We start from the raw sequence: 7,945 nt of genomic DNA on the forward strand, positions 1-7,945 counted from the left end.
ATAAGCGATCTTGTTATTGTCAGTTAACTCAAGTTCATCTTGTTCTTTCCTGTTTCTTCAGTAATTGCAAGGCTGTACAACTCCACAAAGCACCAGGCATTTATGTTCGGCCTTGAGGGCATGAGAAAGGAAGAAGGCTGTACTACTCCTAGAAATAGTACTGGATATGTATGTATCTGGCATCCACCAAGAGAAATGGTTTATACTCCCCTCACTTGAGTTTTTTTCTATGATGTTTAAAATCAGCTCTTTCCCAGTAACTAAGTTCCTTATTTCACTTAGCAAGTTCAGTTAACTACCTCTGGAAAACATCAATCTTGACCACCCTTATCAACTCAAATACTCAATTGAGCTCACACAGTCATATTGTTAGTAAGTATGTATCTTTGTGTCTGTTCAATGACAGTATTCATAAAAGATAACATACACATACAAATAAAATAAACATTTGGTGTTTTTCTGAAAGTGTTTTTCTATCCATAGACATTTAATGGACTGCCTTCCAGCTGGAGGAAAATCTAGAAAGTGAGAGAATAGTGTTTTTACAATATCACTATTTCAACTAGGAAAAAAAAAAATTTTAAAACTAAAAATTACCTTGGGTTATCATTTCTAAGCAATGCTAATTCCTTTAGGGGGATAAAACAAAAACAAAAAATAAACCTCAAGTTAACAAATGAATTAAAAAAAACAACAAACCCATTCTGGCATAAATTTTAGGTAGATTTCATAAATAAGCCTGTCACTCTTATTAGGGCTAGATATTCGGATTATCCAATAGTCTTATTAAACACCTGAAAAAGAAATTAACATTGTCCTAAATTTTCCATCTGCTGGAAATTAAGTTTTGAGGAAGTTCTCTTCCTCATCCTCCAACTTAGAATGCTGTAATTAACATATGGGTTTCATTTTCCTGTTTTTAATTTTCTTAAAAGAGATTGCCATGTGGGAGAGGTAAACATCTTTGGTTGAACTTGGGCAAAAACGTTACTTCTTGTCTGGTCTTTGGTCTGTATACGTGAATGTGAAACAGTTGCTGTAATGTGATGTGTAACGTAAGATGATTTGGCTGGGCATTTTCCCATTAAAACTGCATCTTTTCTTTGTGAATATATTTTGTGTTAAGATAAGAGGAGCATGTGTTTGAGACAGCAGCACAGCAGCATCAACATTTTCTGAGCCACTTTGCCAAAATGCAAAGCTAATGCTTTCATGTAATTGGCAAGAAGGAATACTTTAACTGAACCATTTAACCTATGGCATTCATATAGTCAAGAGAGGAAAATAGAAATAATAAATGAGCAAGCAAAAAAGAAAAGGCACAATTTATTATTCGACATAAAAATAGATAAGACTACAAAAAAGCACTAAGAAAGCTACAACCTAGATGTCTTAAACTTTTAGCTATAGTTTCAAGTGTCGATTGTGAACAAAAGGGTCACCTGGGTTGGCTACTGAATGAAGCTGCAGACACTTCTCTTATTTATTACATAACATGGATTTAAAACAACTTAGTATTTTATTTATGAATTAGCAACTTATTGATAATACTGAGATAAAAACTCAGATCAGTAATTCGGCTTTTTACATTTTTACCTATGAATACTTAGAATTACTCTAAATTCTCTTTATTCACTCCAACTGTCTTGCTCTTCCATTATGTTCTCTCTTCACAGTTTACTGGGGGTAGTCTTACCACTCTCTTCCTTGACAATATTTTTTCCAGGTGATTTGGCTCTGAAGCAAGCAGTTTGGTGTATGTATATTTACATTTATCATTATCTATCAGCATTAGCCATTGAGGGTACTATTTTGTCTCTTTATCTCTCTCTTCTTAGTTATTTTTGAAGTGGCTAAGATTTTTCTGTTATTTCAGGGTTTGCTGTTGTTGAGCGTGACTGAATGCCAGATAAGTCTGCACCACAAAGCTTTGTAAATCTAGATTGGATATTCTCAACTTTAGCACCATTGAAATTTTGGACTACTTTTGTTGTAAGGGGCTATCCTGTACATCACAGGATGTTCAGTAACACCCCTGACCTATATATGTCCCCCCCACTCTAGTTTTGAGAACCAAAAATGTCTCCAGACATTGCCAAATATCCCGAATCATAACCACGTATACAGGCTATACCTGTGCTTTACCAAACTAAGGTCAATAATACTTCTTATACACACACACACACACACACACACACACACACACACACACACACACAAAAGATTCTCATGTGTTTTATTGTAAGAGATAATAAAGTCTGACAAAGAACACTGAAGAAGGTCATTTTAACATGTTAAAAAGCACACGTCTCTAAAAGATATGTTACAATAGTCAATATATTTAAAATGAGGGCCTTGAAAGAGGTACTTTTCTGCGAAGCTCTTTGTGCTTATACTATTATCTTCCACAAGATGAAACTTAAAAGGCCAAAGAATCCTATGTCATCATAACAGATTTAAAAAGGACTTCTAGATAATTTAGCACTATGCTTACAATTTCCACTGTGTCTAGGTGGTGCCAATCATTAAAAGCTAAAGAGAAGAAAAGTTGCTCTCTCAAAATTATTTCAATGTTAGCAATATCTGAATCTTAGAAGATGCTACAAATAATTTGAAATTCCTACAGGTAATTTTTAGGACTTAGCTGAGACTAGGTTATGCCTGTAATTAGCTTCAGATCTATTACATCGATTCTCAGGTCTTTACAAAAATTTCTAAATATTACAAGAACTTAGTTTATATTTTTCAGTCTTTAATAAATCTTGTTTTCTGCTATAGTCCATCTTCTAATTTTCCACACCTCTGAGAAGTGAAAACGAAAATAAGACATAATATGCTAAAGGGAACATAGCTTATCTAAGGGAAATGAATCTTAAATTCTCCATCTTATTTAAAGGAACTAGTTTGGGGGATTTCAGGTTGTTGTCAGAGTGGCTAACGAGGCTAAATGTCAAACGTAGGAAAAATTTTCTTCATTATGAAAGCCTAACAACTTTATGAAAGAAAAAAGTAGTTACATATACATTCAATGTTAAAAGAAGAGTACTAAAATCAAACATAAGGGGGTCATGTAAATAATTCCAAGAGGCCAAGACATATTCACTTTTTAGTCTAAGTGGTATAAGTACTAATGCCATGCAGTGTTTTTTTGGGAATGTGGCATGTTAAAAAGGGTATAATCTATTATTCAAGAGTATTGGTGAATTACAGCAATAAAATCCATTTTACTTCATTAATTACCAATCATTTGAGAGGCTACTATGTGCTGCTGGGCACTGGGCTAAATGTTAGATATTATATACATAGGGGGATGGGAAAAATATATTATCTAAAAATAAGTACACTTAAGATGCTCCTCATCTTATTATGAAGTTAAAAGATAACCACATTTACGTTAACTTTAATCAATAGAACAAAGCTCAGCTATGACCACATCGGTTTAATAGACAAAAGTTAAAAAGCAACAAATAACATTCCATGACTTAGTATAGGGCAATAAAATGATTGTTTAGATGATTGCTCAGCAAGCCTTTCATTGATGAGAAATTCATCCTCAGGTATCAAAATGGCATATATTACAAATAACATGCTCTCTACTGTAAGCATGTGTGCATAAAACTACATATATATATCTGTCTGAAATCTCTTCAAAACCAGGAATGCATAACATTTCATATGTGAATTTCAAGGGAGAGTCTTCTTGTATTTTTCATCTCCCTGCTAATGAAATATGAGGTACCTGCCCAGTCTAGTTTTAAATAGCACAAGTCAGAGTTTGGTAGAACTCTACACACGTTTCCAAAACTAAAGAAAATTAGGAAGGCTGCACTTTTAAAACTGACATTTGATTTGTGTGAACAGGACGTAAGTAAATTGGCCAATAATTTATAGCTGAAGTAGTAGAGGGAGATTATATATAGACACTTACCAATTCTGGCACACTTCCAAAATATACCCAATAATCTGCAAGAATGAAACAGAAAAAAGTAGCTAGTGATGACTGGGAAAGGTAAATCATTCTCTCAGTATCTTACAGAAAATTCATTATATACTAGCTTTTTAACTTCTGATGCTTTGCTTTAAAAATGAAATTTATTTGATGTCGAGCTACCACAGTAACTTATCAACTATCAATGTACAGACATTGTTACAAACTGGAATATATGTGGTGTCATAGGTTAAACCCAGGGTAAATTAATACCTGAGTGGCAAAAATTTGCACAAGGGCTTACTACTAGGATTAATTCAGTCAACTTCAAGTGCTTTACCTTCGAAAATAGAAAATACATATACTAAGTTAAATAAAAATTAATTTTGAGAAAATGGTAAGTGAATAGTTTTAAATGAATTTTGACTTTGAAAAAATAGAACTCTCATACTATAAAACCTTACTTCTTATAGAATGTACCTCTATATTTAAATGATCTATAATCACGAACTCCAATGACAGCATTTACACAACTACGTCATTCCATAAGGAGGAATACAAAAATATGTGCCTATGTTTTCAACAAAAATAGAAAAATCCTAATTTAGGGACATTATATACGAGTTAGCTAAATACAGCAATTAAAACACATATATTCTGGAAATAAAAAGAATTAAAGTGAAGATGTCCATTTCAATTCTATAAATGAATATATTGTGAACTAAATACATGTTATATAAATATATCACTTATTTGCCATGTATAAAACAGCTTAAAAACAAAGCCGAGTCATTCTATGAATAGAGATATCAGAAAAAAATAAAAACATTGTAGATAACTATTTTGTTGGCCTGACAGAAGAACAGAAAGGTGTCATACATGGTTACAAATCAAGATAAATTAACATTACTTATTACAGTAAGTTAGGAATGGCATAACACAATAATAAAACTTAAATTCCAGAGAAATTTGTATTACACTTTTTTTGCCCAAAGAGATAGCTGGTGAATGAATCATTATATTAGAATGATTAAGATGGAAAAAAAATACCAGTTCAATTAAGTTCTATATAGGTTCTTCTTCTGAAGTGTAATAACTTACTGACCTCAAAGCAAAAAGTCTCTTACTACTTCAGATTAAATGAAATGGGTGAAAATACAAGTTTATTTTGTAGGATGGACATTCTGACAAGAGTAACAATTTTATTATAGGAATCAAAGGACAAAGACCATATATATTCTTGAAAGTAATATAGAATAATATAAGGGCCAGATTGTGCCTAAGTTTAATAGCATGTACCACTCAATAGAGTTCTTATAAGGACTAAATGAGTTATTACACAGTCTTTAGAATAGTGACTAACGTGCTGTGTTCAATAATACAGAGGCTGAAGGCACATGTGAAAATGCCAGATAGCACTTTAAATTGGCTTACATTTCATCAAAAAATGGAAGACAACTGGTTAGTGATCTGCAATGTCACAGTTGCTTGATTCTAAAAAGCGTAACATGCACCACTGATTTAAGGCTACTCTGGTTATGGGACTCAGAGGTAAGGTATCTGAAGCTCCTTCACGGGAAACTTAAAGACCCACGGAACACAGTCTGAAATCATATGATCACAGTCAAGTTCTTTTCAGGTCTGATATTCTAGAAATAACTCGAAGTATCATTAGGAAGTTGGTACAACACAGTTAGCCTATTAAAAGCTATTTAAATAAAACAAATTTCCTAACTTGGCCACTTAGAGATTTATTAGTACCATTTTGGCCTTTTGACATCTTTCCCCACCTAGACATATTTCTGTACTATCCCAAATTCTATTTATTAAAACACAGGAACTTTACTAGTTAGTAAAAAACCAATACAATTTTGCTGTGGAATTTCTACGGCTATAAGCCAATAAATTTATCTGCTGATAAAGCTATCAGGTCTACGAAAATAGGAAACGAGACAAAGTAGTAAACTTTTTCTGCTGATTTCTAGTTGTTATTAATTGAAACAGCAAAAAATTAACTTATTTTCGACAGTGAAGTCATCAAGAACTCGTTTTATCCAATTGGTCTAGACATCGCCACTAAAGCACGGAATAATAAAAGGAAAGTTTTTGATGAGTCTTATAAAAATATGTTTTGTAACAAAAAAGAACAACGGCCTATACAATTTTTTTTCTACAGAAAATATGTCTTATATAGAGGTTAAAATAAAATGGGGCTTAACATTTACATAAATAGAAACAAAGTCTTTAAAAAAAGCTTTCAAACAGTTGACTGCATCAGTATGTAATTTAAAATGTAAAAACAAGCATGCTATTTCTTTAGTCTTTTATGTAGGAGAAATATACTACTACTCAACCTCTACTGTAAGGTTGGCAGCCCTGAGAACTCCTTTTTTAATGTAGCATGTTATGGATGTATTCCTGCTCCCAAAGGAACGAGGAGCAGTCGTGTTTCCACATGCAACCTACTTTCTTCATAATGATATCTATAAAGTCTAAATATTCTACTCCACTACTATGTGATTATTCTTTAATGAAATAAACACTTACGTATCTTATTAGATAGACGTTATACATTATATTAAAATTCCAAGCAATTGATCAATGAGAATGTTTACTGGTTTCTACCATATGCTTTAACTATAAGTTAATGGTTTGGGGATGCAGAGGAAGGGAAGGAGGAAATAAAACTGGCTGGATAAAAAGGCTTCATGTACAACTAAGAAACAAATAAAATTATATAATTCAGCAGGTGGACAAAGTATTAAATTGAGTGCTGAAGACTAAGTGCAATGAGAGTTCAGAGAAAAAGATGGAATGACAAAAAGACAATTTCTACAAAGCATTCTCATAAAAACTGATGGACAAATAACTCAGTTTTCAGTTTTTGTAGGTTAAATAAAATCCCTCAAGCCAACAGATAAAAGATTGCCAGTTTACTAGAACACTATTACTGATTTTCAATATTCAAAACTAGTTAGGGGTTCTATTTATTCCTCTACACATGTTCAAACAACGCCGGGAAATAAAAAGGAAAAGTAACAAATGCCAAATGATTTAGATAATGGGATGTTTGAATAAATGCTACTGACTCCAAAGATAGAATGGAATTGAAGGAAGGAGAGCAGACATTATTACTCTCATAGTTGAATATCTACCAGCTGGCCTCCTGAAGGAGCTTTTAGTAGTGGAAAAGCAGAGTTTGACCTTGCAGGATCCTAATTTGGCATTTTTTCTATCCATTAAAAACAAAAAGGGTGCTGAAGATAATTATTCCTATGTGAAATATTATATTTTTTCATTTTATTTCTTAAAATGATTAAGTGAGGTACACTCTCTTATTAAGAAAGGATTAAGACAGTAATCTACAAAATTAATAAATATCTAAGGTAGAGAAAGTTTACATAGTTTTCACTACATAATCTCTTTATATACTCTTCCTTTTGGTTGAATTCAACGTGTACTTCTGTATTATGGACATGGCACTTTAAAATTTAATTCTGTGTGTTATTAAGCTCAAATTTTTGGGGGGTATGAATATATAATTAAAAGGAATGTGACATGACCAAGACTTAATTTTTACTACTGTTTTAAGTAAGTTAAATAAATTTCTCCCAAAATGTTTGCTTTATGATACAGACAGGGAGCTCCTATGATTAGAACAGTATTGGATTGGAGAGGGAATGTCTGTATCATTACTTTAATGGACACAGTGCTTGCAAACTGTTTAATGCTTTAAAAATGTGATAACCAACTTTACTAATTATTCTATTAAAAACTAAGGCCACACACTGCCTTTGAAAGCACAAAGTTGTACCTCTTAATTATAGAAAAAGAATTTGTCGCATCTTTTTAAACACTTTTTTTTATTCAGTCTAACACATTTCAGGACACTTCTGATATTTACCTTTTTAGTTAGTAAGATTCTGTGAGTATAAAGTTTTTGGATTTTTAAAAACAGAGGGACAAAATGATGGAAAATGTTATTACAAAACTAAGTTACATACAGGAATTGAATTA

At 32.2% G+C, this 7,945-nt stretch overlaps 1 non-coding gene across 1 annotated transcript; it reads right to left on the minus strand.

Annotated features, from left to right (window-relative positions):
- Window positions 1–6,252: 6,252 nt before the first annotated feature.
- LOC141570950 (small nucleolar RNA U109) lies at window positions 6,253–6,389 on the minus strand. The gene has a single exon (XR_012495387.1). It is a non-coding gene; the product is annotated as a small nucleolar RNA U109 (small nucleolar RNA).
- Window positions 6,390–7,945: the final 1,556 nt, after the last annotated feature.

Source organism: Rhinolophus sinicus, chromosome 3, assembly GCF_057876585.1.
Source record: "Rhinolophus sinicus isolate RSI-liver-muscle chromosome 3, RSI-T2T, whole genome shotgun sequence".
Classification (NCBI taxonomy): Eukaryota; Metazoa; Chordata; class Mammalia; order Chiroptera; family Rhinolophidae; genus Rhinolophus; species Rhinolophus sinicus.